We start from the raw sequence: 13,309 nt of genomic DNA, 5'->3' as shown, positions 1-13,309 counted from the left end.
AAAGGGAGCAGAGGAGCTGAAAAGATGTGGGATTTTAATTCAGTGTCATTTGAAATCACATGTGAACAGTTTGCTGTGCTCTGCTGGAAGGCATCCCCATGAAGTTCAAAGAGCTGAGTGTTCTAGCACCTGTTTCTGAGCTATAACCTGTTTATACTTTTCATAATCAGATGAAACTCAATGTTTTCAGAAAGCCAGAACATGAGGGTTCTAAACATATCCTGTTGGAATTAAATTTGCAGCCCTAAAAATAAAGCTTGCAGAACTCAGATGAAAGAAAATTAAAATATTTTATTTTAAAAAATATATGAAACTGAAAAACATAATCCGAAGTAACTATACCAGTGTGAATAAGAACATCTTTTCTATCTATAGGAGGCATATATTACATACAAGATCAGATTTAAATTTGTAGACTATAGAGTTTCTTTGGCTGAAAAACTACTAGTAACAGATTTTTGTCCTATATAAAATAACCAGATTCCAGAGAAAGCTAATAATAAGGCCATATGGCTGTCATTTTGAGACTTCACAGTGAGAGATCTACTTTAAATAAGACCACCCAAAGAAGTCCACGAGGTGACATGTCTAAGCATTTATTCTGTTTCCTTGCTCTCAGCTAACATTGAGAATTTGGAATAAGAGCAATAATGGCATTGCAACAGAAAAACACTGTTCTCACCAGGTTACACAGTTTCTTACAACTAGAATTCTTCTATTCTAGGATTAGATGTCATCTAAAGGGAATCTCATAAGAAGAGATGTAGAAACACTTGGGTTAAGATCTAGCCAATAACAAGAAGTAAGAGCTATCAATCCTCCCCTAGCCATAATTACCATATCAAGCCCATAAATATTTAGTGAGTTTTACTACTTGCCACACTCTCTATTAGCAGTTGGGAATACAGAGAACAAAAGAAACATGGTATTTGTTCTCAAAGGACATGTGTCATAGTGAAAACTGTTGTGTTCTCATGTTGTACTCAGCAGAAGTTACATGGGTATAGTATATGTACTAAAGCTATAAAGAAATAAACTAGGATGTTGTGGGGACTTAGATAGCTCAGTTGGTAGAGCAGAGGACTGTAGTGACGAAATAAACTAGGATGTCATGTTTTTTATGTCAGTGTTTTTCTTAAGAGATACAGGGTAATCTATTCAATACACTGCTAATAGCATTGACAACAAATAACCCCATCCAAAAATGGGGGGAGGACATGGACAGAATATTCACCACAGAAGAGATCCAAAGGGCTGAAAAACACATGAAAAAATGCTCCAAGTCTTTGATTGTCAGAGAAATGCAAATAAAGACAACAATGAGATACCACTTCACTCCTGTGAGAATGTCGTACATCAGAAAAGGTAACAACATGGGAGTCAGGCAGGCGGTAGTGCAGCGGGTTAAGCGCAGGTGGCGCTAAGCGCAAGAACTGGCTTAAGGATCCCAGTTGGAGCCTCTGGCTCCCCACCTGCAGGGGAGTTGCTTCACAGGCGGTGAAGCAGGTCTGCAGGTGTCTGTCTTTCTCTCCCCCTCTCTGTCTTACCCTCCTCTCTCCATTTCTTTCTGTCCTATCCAACAAAGACATCAATAACAACAACAATAATAACTACAATGATAAAACAACAAGGGCAACAAAAAGGAATAAATAAATAAATATTTAAAAAGAAAAGGTAACAACAGCAAATGCTGGAGAGGTTGTTGGGTCAAAGGAACCCTCCTGCACTGCTAGTGGGAATGTAACTTGGTCCAACCTCTGTAGAGAACAGTCTGGAGAACTTTCAGAAAGCTAGAAATGGACATAACCTATGATCCTGCAATTCCTCTCCTAGGGATATATCCTAAGGAACCCAACACACCCATCCAAAAAGATCTGTGTACACATATGTTCTTAGAAGCACAATTTGTAATAGCCAAAACCTGAAAGCAACCCAGGTGTCCAACAACAGATGAAAGGCTGAGCAAGTGGTCCGGGAGGTGGCACAGTGATAGGGCTTTGGACTCTCAAGCGTGAGGTCCCGAGTTCGGTCCCCAGCAGCACATATGCCAGAGTGACATCTGGTTCTTTCTTTCTCCTCTTCTATCTTTATCATAAATAAATAAAATCTTTTAAAAAAAAAAAAAAGAAAGAAAGAAAGGCTGAGCAAGTTGTGGTATATATACACAATGGAATACTACACAGCTATAAAAAATGGTGACTTCACTGTTTTCAGCTAGTCTTGGATGGACCTTGAAAAATTTGTGTTAAGTGAAATAAGTCAGAAACAGAGGATGAATATGGGATGATCTCACTCTCAGGCAGAAGTTAAAGAAAAGATCAGAAGAGAAAACACAAGTAGAACGTGAACTGGATTGGCGTATTGCACCAAAGTAAAATACTCTGGGGTGGCTGGGGCCTGGGGAGGATAGTGTTCCTAGAAGGATGACAGAGGACCTAGTAGGGGTTGTATTGTTATATGGAAAACTGAGAAATGTTATGCATGTACAAACTATTGTATTTACTGTCAAATGTAAAACATTAATTCCCCAATAAAGAAATTAAAAAAAAAAAAAACTAACACCCAGCAAACCTTCATCAAAACAGGAACATGTTGGTATCTTGATGTTGGGCATTCTAGTCTCCAAATTAACAATCTGTGGCATTTTGTTGTTTTATCAGTCAAATGTACTAAGATTAGTAATATGTTAAATCTAGATACCATCTGGAGATTAGAAAACAAGACTAAAAGTTCATTAAAGATTAAAGCACTAGGAAAGGATAACTAAAAATCTTTGTTAAAATCATCATTCAACTTATTCATTGATAGAGTTAAAATTTTTATCAAAACTGGACTGCTTAAAAATATCAATCACACTGGGGCCGGTGGTAGCGCAACAGGTTAAGCACACATGGTGCTAAGCACAAGGACCAGCTTAAGCCCCCGACTCCCCACCTACAGGGAGGTCGCTTCACAAGTGTGAAGCAGGTCTGCAGGTTTCTGTCTTTCTCTTCTCCTCTCTGTTTTCCCCTCCTCTCTCGATTTCTCTCTGTCTTATCCACTAATAAGAACAATAATAATGACAACGATAAACAAGGGCAACAAAAGGAGAAAAAAATAACCTCCAGAAGCAGTGTATTTGTAGTGCAGGCACCGAGCCCCAGCAATAACCCTAAAGGCAAAAAATAAAAATAAATATATATATATATATATAAACATATATATCACTTATCTGTCTAAGATATGCAAGTGTGTAAAGGTAAAATTAAGCAACTAACACAGTAAAATCAAATTTGATTTGTTTCAGGGTTATAAGGTGACTTCAATACAATTCACTGTATCTATGTAATCACCTACATGCATGCCCATAGGTTTCTGAGAGAATCCATCATCCATTCAATGTAGAAAGAATTTTCTCTTGACAAAAAAAAAGTTTTATACTTTAACATTGTTTGCAATATGACAAATGAGAATTTATCATCTAACTTCATAGTGTTGACTAAAGAGTCATCCATACAAAATGCACTTTAAAACTACTCAAAGATGTGTAGCTTATAATATTTTTTTATAAACCCTTTCACTTAAGTGTTAATAATTATTCTTGGTTCATTAGTCCAACCAGAGTTGGCAAGGATTCAGGCTATGGGTCACAGTTTGCTAGTCTCTACTCTAGCATTCTGTTACCAATTAAAAAAAAATCTTAAAAATTAAGGCAGAAAGAAAAATTGATTTTTAAATATATCTTTTTTACTTTTTAAAAACTTTATTTGTTTATTTAATAGAGACAGAAAAATCAAGAGGGAAGGAGGAGATAGAGAGGCAGAGAGAGACAGACACCTGCAGCACTGCTTCATCATTCATGAAGATTTCCCCCTGAAGGTGGAGACCAGGGGCTTGAACCTGGGTCCTTGTGCATAGTAATATGTGCACTTAACCAGGTACATCCCCTCTCAGCCCCCCACCCCCATAAAAATGTTTTTAGGCAAGTAAGTCTTAATTATTATTAAAAGATTAAAAGTATACATTATTTTGTGATAGTAATGGCAATTAAAGTGCATATCAGAAATAAAGATAAATCCCCCAGAACACAAGCATCTGGTAATTAATCATTAATTTGTAATAACCAGTGAGTCAGAAAAGAAATTATGAGAAAGTATTTCAAACTAAAGAAAAACTCACGTTTCAACTAGAGAAAATAAGCCTGGAAAATACGTGTAATAGGTCTTTGTTAGGAAAGAGAACATTTTAAATGTATCTCACCTTCAATAGTAAAGAATTAGAAAAGATAAAAACATCAGTAAAAATAAAAGGTTACTTCTCATTAGAAATAATGGGAGCTAGAAGACTATGGCTCAGCTTAATGAAAAATGCTAAATGGGTGGGGGAGATAACTTAATGGTTGTGCAAAAAGTTTTCATGCCTGAGGCTCTCCAAGGTCCTAGGTTCAAGTCTCCCACACCACCATAAACCAGAGCTGAGAGGTCTCTCCTCTCTCTCTCTCTCTCTTTCTCTCTCTCTCTCTCTCTCTCTCATCAAACTAAGACACATAATACACATACACATATATTAAAAAGCTAAAAGGGGGAGAAAAAGTATCCCTTTAAAACAGATCTGCAAATAAAATAGGAATCAGGAAATAGCGTACTGTTTTCAGGCCAAGAGATAAAATCCAGAAACTGATCCCAACAAATAGCAAAAATCTTCTATAGATGCTTTTAGGAAATAAGAGGCGAAATTATAGCAAGATAATAATAAGTCTTTGTTCCTGCTGCTTTTTGCCTGTTCGCCTTCTCCTAGGAACTAACCTGAATGCATGTATCTGAATACTGGTAACTCAGCTTCAGGACTCATGGCTCTGCCAGCCTTTCCCCCTTTGCCTATTTTGCTGCCATAGTTTTTATGTACCTAAATAGCCCACAGTGGAATAAATGGCCATTTGTTAACAACCCCCCCCCAAATGATACTACTACTCAACACTAATCAATATTCCAGCAGGTTTTGTGAAGAAGTTAGTGAGCTGATTTTTTTTTTTCTATTTTCATATGCAGTTGCAAAGAATATAAAAAGAGGGGGGGAGGGGCCTGGTGATGGCTCACCTGGTTGAGCACACATGTTACAATGTTCAAGGACTTGGGTTCATGCCCTCAGTCCCCACCTGCAGGAGGAAAGCTTCAAGAATGGTGAAGCAGTGCTGCGGTGCCTCTCTGACTCTCTCCTTCTCTATCTCCTCCTTCCTCTCGATTTCTGGATGTCTCTATCCAATAAACAAATGACAATAATACAAAAGAGAACAAAACAAAGTTAGAGGAAATACCTTATTTGAACACCGGTGACATTAATTATTCTTTACAATCAACTGCATCATAGGTTACTGAAAGAATAGATGAATAGATTGATGAATCAGAATAAAGTCCATATGTCCCCTAGATTTGGGGTTGATTAACCTTCTACAAAAGCACACATCACTTCAATGAGGTAAAAGTAAAGACCTTTCCATAATGATGCCAGAATAGCTATGATTTCATACACAAATAATTTTAGCTAAATCATGAGGAAAAGTCTGAAAAATAAAAAAATCTACAAGAGCAAAATATAAGAAAATACATTCACAATCAAAGGTAGACATGGATTTGCTTAAATCATAAAAGGTACTAACCATAAAAATATCTTTTTTTTTTAATTTAAGAAAGGATTAATTAACAAAACCATAGGGTAGGAGGGGTACAATTCCACACAATTCCCACCACCCAATCTCCATATCCCACCCCCTCCCCTGATAGCTTTCCCATTCTCTATCGCTCTGGGAGCATGAACCCAGGGTCATTGTGGGTTGCAGAAGGTAGAAGGTCTGGCTTCTGTAATTGCTTCCCTGCTGAACATGGGCGTTGACTGGTCGATCCATACTTCCAGTCTGCCTCTCTCTTTCCCTAGTAGGGTGGGTCTCTGGGGAAGCGGAGCTCCAGGACACATTGGTGGGGTCTTCAATCCAGGGAAGCCTGGCCGACATCCTGATGACATCTGGAACCTGGTGACTGAAAAGAGAGTTAACATACGAAGCCAAACAAATTGTTGAGCAATCATGGACCCAAAGCTTGGAATAGTGGAGAGGAAGTGTTTAGGGGGGTACTCACTGAAAACGTTTATTGAGGGGGTTAATGTGTTACAGTGTAGTCATTGTCACATGCATAATTTCATTATGCATCCAGCCTCCCACCCTTAAAAATATCTTTTAAATTTCTTTTTATCAAAAGACACCATTAAAAGATTAAGTAAGTATTTTCCCCTTCCTGGAATATAGAGTCACAGCACATATATCTGGAAAAAACAAAATCCCTCCCCCTTGGAATATCTAAAAGATTCCTACATATAAACAATAAAAAGTATGAACAATCTCAAACTTTTTAAAGGGCAAAATATGTGAATAGGCACTTCAGAAAAAAAGAAGATGACAGGCACCAGTGTACTCATGAAAAGACTCATGAATCATTAGTAATCAGTGAACTTCATAGACAAGGAGATAGCATTGGGCACTCATCAGAATGACTCAGATTTTAAAGACTGTCAAACCCCATGTTCCTGAGACTAGAAGCAATTACAACATTGATGCATTGCCAGTGGGAGTATAAAATGGAAGACCAAGTTGGTAATTGTCGACAAAGTTAAAACATTCAGCTACCCAGCAATTTTACTCCTACATATTTACGCACAAAAAAAAAAAAAAAACCAGAATATTCTTATTCATAGTAGCCAAACTCCGGAAACACTTTTCCACAGGAGAATAGGGTGGGGGGTGGGGGAGCTGTGGTCTTCTTCTTCTAGCGTTTGCCCTTCTTCCATAGCCAGTCAACAGCAAAGCTGTCAGGAGCTGCTTGTTGCTGGCTTTGAAAGTGACTGGGATCCATGTGGAGTCAGTCGGCTAGGAAGGATCGTCAGTTTCCCCAATGAATGGGTACTCACGGGATGCACCACGAGAAGGTCGATCCAATGTGGTATACTGGTATTACTCCTTACTGAAAAGAAATGGACTACTGAAATATATTCAGCAAGGTGATTGTTTTTCCAAGCCATTTCTTTTAAATTTGTGATTAATAGCAGTTTACAAGATTATAAGCTTGCAGGGTATAGTCACACACTGCACCCACCACCAAAGTTCTGTGCCCCAGCACTCTCAATGATAATAACCACCAGAGTTCTTACAAAGTCTTAGAGACAATTTGCTTAGTTTGTTTTTATTTTTCTTAATTTTTTTATATTTACTTATTTATTTTCCCTTTTGTTGCCCTTGTTTTTTATTGTTGTAGTTATTATTGTTGTCGTCATTGTAGGATAGGACAGAGAAATGGAGAGAGGAGGGGAAGCAGAGATGGGGAGAGAAAGACACCTGCAGACCTGCTTCCCCGCCTGTGAAGCGACTCCCCTGTAGGCAGGGAGCCGGGGACTCAAACCTGGATCCTTATGCCAGTCCTTGTGCTTTGTGCCACTTGCGCTTAACCTGCTGCGCTACCGCCCAGCTCCCGCTTAGTTTGTTTTTAAAGGTTTGCGTGTTTCAGTTCTCTAGATTTCACGTATGAACCATTCAGCAGACAACAACATTTTTATAAAATGAAAACAACAAAAAAGAGGAGTTTTTATGTGAAGTTCTAAAAAGAATTATAATTAACCTTTGGTGGTAGGAATCAGAATATTGGCTGTTTCAATGACATGTGGAAACTTAAATGGTAATGGTATGATTTTCTTTTTTAAAAAATATTTATTAATTTATTTATTCCCTTTTGTTGCCCTTGTTTTATTGTTGTAGTTATTACACTGCCGTTGTTGGATAGGACAGAGAAATAGAGAGAGGAGGTGAAGACAGAAAGGGGGAGAGAAAGATAGACACCTGCAGACCCGCTTCATCGCGTTGTGAAGTGACTCCCCTGCAGGTGGAGAGCCAGGGGCTCAAACCTGGATTCTTATGCCGGTCCTTGTGCTTCTCGCCACCTGCATTTAACCCGCTGGGCTACTGCCCGACTCCCGGTATGATTTTCTTATTTGTAGTGTATGCTTTGTAGAGTCATTGACTTAAATATTTGAGGTCTGTCCATTGACCAACATGGTCCCAACTTTCTAGAACAAACCCTCTCAGGAGGAAGTTAGCATCGCCCCAGACCTCTGATTACTTCTACAAACTTTTTTTACATTTGCAGTATGTTACAAACTTAAGTACTTAGGTACGGAAAGGAGGTAGAAACCAAGAAAGAAAAGTGAGTAGAAACGTCACACAAGATAATCAGATCCAAAGGATATGCAGATATAAATGTTAATAAATTTTGTTTTAAACAATTTTAAGGGTGGGGTAGATAGCATAATAGTTATGCAGAGACTCTCATGTCTGAGGCTACAAAGTCTCAGGTTCAATCCCTCCACACCACCATAAGCCAGAACTGAGCAGTGCTCTGGTTAAAAAAAAGGGGGGGGGCCCGGGTGGTCCAAAGCAGGTTAAATGCACGTGGCACAAAGCACAAGGACCTGCATAAGGATCCTGGTTCGAGCCCCCAGCTCCCCACCTGCAGTGGAGTAGCTTAACAACACGATGAAGCAGGTCTGCAGGTGGATGTCTTTCTCTCCCCCTCTCTGTCTTCCCCTCCTCTCTCCATTTCTCTGTCTTATCCAACGACATCAGTAACCACAACAATGTTAAACAACAAGGGCAACAAAAGGGAAAATAAATTAAAATGTATATATAATTTTTTTAATGAATGAGCTCTCCTAATTATATTGTTGTTCATAAAAATTACTGATTAATAAATTGACATAGAAAGGGGCTCTTAAGAGAAAGTGGAAGCAACTACTCAAAGATGTTTTGTCATCAGGTTCTTCTCTGGACAGGAAAGGAGCCCCAGGGCTATCCAGAGCCTGATGTGGGGAAGCCCTAAGGCAGTGATGAGGAAGGACAAAGATGGGAATAGAGAAGGCAGAATGTGATACAAAGACTCACATGGCTGGGTGGTGGCGAAGCGGGTTAAACGCAGATGGTGCAAAGTGGAAGGACCAGAGTAAGGATCCCAGTTCGAGCCCCCAGCTCCCCATCTGCAGGGGTGTCGCTTGGCAAGCAGTGAAGCAGGTCTGCAGGTGCCTTTCTCTCTGCCTGGCTTCCCCTCCTCTCTCCATTTCTTTCTGTCCTATCCAACAACAAAAACAACTGTGACAACAATAACAATAATAACTACAAAGAGCGTAACAACAAGGACAACAAAAATAGGAAAATGGCCTCCAGGAGCAGGGGATTCATAGTGCAGGCACCGAGCCCCAGCAATAACCCTGGAGGCAAAAAAGACTGTAGGTTTTGTTCTAAAAGGAAGTCTGAGAAGCAATGATTGAGGAGGTAGAAAGACCTCAAGATCCTAAGCTTCTTTCTCTACTTGCCCTCAAATCTAGCTCCAGCCTTTCCAGACCTTCCCCAACCCCACTTCCACTATAGAAGTATTGTTTAAGTACTGACTCTCTGTAGAAATCAGGGAGGTTGGTAGGGAGACTCCTCTCTCCAATTTGGAGGCCAAGCAGTAATAAGACTTTTTCTCACTGGTGTACTCCAGTTTGACTTTCTGTGTCACCAGGAAGGAGACCCTTGTTCAGCTCCACTGTCTTTCCCAATACATATTACAGACCTAGTATTGAGGAAGGTGTCAATAAATGTTTGTTGCATGATAACACCACAAATACTGGAAGAATGTATTGGCATAGTTTGAAGTTAATTGTAATAATTTGTACTGAGATTGAGTAACCTATACACAGTCAATAAAGAAAGTGGTATTCAGTCCAATCCAGCAATGAATAAAAGAGTTCACGATTGTCTAAGGCACTTAGACACTAAGCACTGTCCTAAGAACTTTACAGTCTTCATATTCAAGGCCATGATAGCCCTGTTCAGTAAATACTCCAGAAGGAAAGAAAGAAAGAAGGGAGGGAGGGAGGGAAAGAAAGAATGAAGGAAGGAAGGGAGGAAGGAAGGAAGGAAGGAAGGAAGGAAGGAAGGAAGGAAGGAAGGAAGGAAGGAAGGAAGGAAGGGGTGCACCTGGTTAAGCAGACATAGTACTAAGGGCAAGGGCCCACACAAGGATCTCGGTTTGAGGCCTGGCTCCACACCTCCACACCTTCACAAGCAATGAAGCAGGTCTGCAGGTGCCAATCTTTCCTTTTCCCCTTGCCTCTCAATTTCTCTCTGTCCTATTAAATTAAAAAAAAATGGATGGAAAAAAAAGGGAGGATGGCCACTAGGAGTCATGGATTCATAATGCAGGTCTAGTGATAATCTTGGAGAAAAAAAAAAAACTAAAGCTAAAAGCTCAGAAAGTTAAATTTCCCCAGCTCACATGAGTTACCAAAAGGATCAAGTTGAATTCAAATGTCCATAGTCAGATTCTAGATCCTTAGTTATAAACTTCTACCTCTAATCCAATGGGAAAATTGTAGAGATCCATTCATGATTTCCTCTTTCTAGATGACACTATACTCTACATTCCACTTCCCACTTTCTAAAAGGAAATTAGTAATGAATTTAATGGAGCAATGAACATGTTGATTTTCAATAATGCACACCTGAAACTTATAAAGCATTATAATATAATGCTTAATACCTAGAGAACACATTTTACCATGTTTGTGGACCTGGGCTCAAGCCCCAGTCTCTCTGCAGGGGGGAAGTTTCAAGAGCACTAGAGCAGTACTACAGGTTGCTAACTAGTTCTCTCCCTCTCCCTCTCCCTCTCCCCCTCCCCCTGCCTCCCCTCTCCCTCTCCCTCTCTCCTTCTCACTCCCTCTCACTCTCATCTTTCTGTTTCTATCAAATAAATGAAAAAGGGCTGGGTAGTGGCACACATGGTTGAGTGTATAAGTTACCATGTGCAAGGTCCAGGGTTTGAGCCCCTGCTTCCCACATGCAGGAGGAAACTTCATAAGCACTGAAGCAGGTCTGCAGGTATCCCTTTCTCTCTCTCTCTCTCTCTCTTTACCTGTCTCTCCCTCTCTCTCTCTCGATTTCACTTTGTCTCTATTAAATAAGTAAATTATATATATATATATATATATATATATATATATATATATATATATATATACCAATCTAGATAAAATGGAACTTTAGAAATAATAGTTTTTAAAAAAGGCAAACAACTCACTTGGAATTCTGTCTTGGTTTTGAATCCTTGTTTTTGGTATATTTGTTTGTTTTGCATAAAGCACATCTAACATGCATTTGTTTACATGACTGCTTATTTTTTCAAACATACACAAGTGTTGGCATGCTGTTACCTGAGTTACGTCTCAAAGTTTTAGCCATTTCCATCTGGTCTACCTAAGACAAAACCAACTAAGACAACAATATTTTTTCACTGCAGGAACTCTTACTTAAAACATGTTTGAGTGACTTGTTGATCACACTAAATCTTTCCCAAAGGACTTCCATTACCTTTCAATTTTAAATATGGTATATGGTGTATTTTGCACCTAAAGGACACAAAAGACACAAAGCTTGGGAAATTATATACAAGTGTAGTTCTACCATTTTTGCAAATATAGTATAGTGACTATTTTTAAACCACTGGTTTTGGTTATGAGTGTAAGTGCACTGCCTAAATTGTGTGTGTGTGTGTGTGTGTGTGTGTGTGTGTGTGTGTGTGTGTGTGTGTGTGTATGTTCTATTTGAAGACCAGTGAAGGAATATCAAACTGTATATTCAACCCTGTGCATACATACTTTCAGACATTTGCTTGCTATGCAAGCATGCCAATTTCGAGTATCAAGTGCATACTTTATAGCTGTGATTTAATGAACTCAGTATGTGCAAAAATCTTCTCTATTTTATTTAAACACCAATATTCTTTTTAGGCAGACATGTGAAAATTGTTATCTGCTCAAATTCAATACAAAGCATAGAGTTTTCACAGAACTGAAGTACCATTTACTCAAATTTAGATCAATGGAGGTAAACTTGGATAACATAATATTAGGGGGGGATGCTTATTACAGGCAATAGAGTGAAGCCAGTTAGAGAAATCTCTCCATTTTTTTTAAATAGTAATCTAAGAGAAAAGCATTTTAGTTCATTGAGAGTTATGAGATAAAATATCCCATTAGAACAAACGTGCTTCTAAACTCTGTGACAGTGGACCTTAAGGTCAAAAGCAATGCAATCTGTGATGCTCAGCTCAGCCACACTCCAGCTAATATTGTACAATTTAAAGCTTTCCTGAGCTCACTCTTTCTTGACACCCAAGTTCAGGGATGCTTTTGTTGCATTTGAAACCAAACAAAATGCATGTACTACTACAGCAGTCGTCTGTTTATTGACTTTATGGCTTCCTATAAGCAATATAGGTGTCCTCCAGAAAAGGTATTTTGTTCTTCTTACATGTGTATTAGTTTTCCAAATCACTTGGGGGGGAGGGAAGATAACAATTTACAGTATAGTTGTTGACACATGGTTATAATTTCTCACCTTCCCATGATGTGTGTCTGCAAAACACTCTCATCCTTAACTGAATCCTTTTACACCATCATACACCAGGACCTTAAGCTCCCTCCAGAACCTCCCTTCCCCAGAGTCCTTTGTTTCGATGCAATATACCAAACCCAGTTCCAACTTTCACTTTGAGTTTTCCTTCATTATCCTTGTTTCTTAGGTTCCACCTGTGAATGAGATCTTCCTGTTGGTATGCTTCTAATTCTGCTTCTAAAAACCCCTTCTGTTTCATTTGGTTTAGTCCCCCCTGCTTAACACTGTATTCTGTTTACATAACCACTGTTAACTAAGCACCACCCTCCCTCCAGAGCATTGGTGGTTCAGTGGTAGAATTCTCGCCTGCTCCGCCCCCTCTCCTTGTCACACCCTGATTTTCACCAGTCACTTTTCTCTCTACCCTCTCTACATCACATCCTGTTTACACCCTACTTGGCAAGTATATTAGTTTTAGTTCAGCTTAGCTTGACTTAGATTGTGCTGCGCTCCACGTGAATAAAGACTGAACTGGGTACCAGCCATGAGTCCCTGGTCATCTGTATCCTGCCCGCGAAGCTCAGCCCGACATCTTCCAGTATTTACCCCTCTCTGATCAGTTTATCTCACTTAACATGGTTTTTCCCAAGATCTATCCAGGATGAAGCCAAGGAGATGACTTCATCATGTTTAGCAACTGCATAGTATTCCCTGGTGTACATATACTACAATTTTCTTAGCCATTCATCTGTCCTTGGTCATCTGGGTTGTTTCTAAGATTTGGCTATTAAGGATTCGATATATCAAGTTTCACAAGTGGTGAAGCAGTGCTGCAGGTGTCTCTCTGTCTCTCACCCT

This window comes from Erinaceus europaeus, chromosome 6 (genome assembly GCF_950295315.1).
Source record: "Erinaceus europaeus chromosome 6, mEriEur2.1, whole genome shotgun sequence".
Taxonomy (NCBI): domain Eukaryota; kingdom Metazoa; phylum Chordata; class Mammalia; order Eulipotyphla; family Erinaceidae; genus Erinaceus; species Erinaceus europaeus.
The sequence above is the reverse complement of the archived record's forward strand: the minus strand, read 5'-3'. Positions refer to the sequence as shown.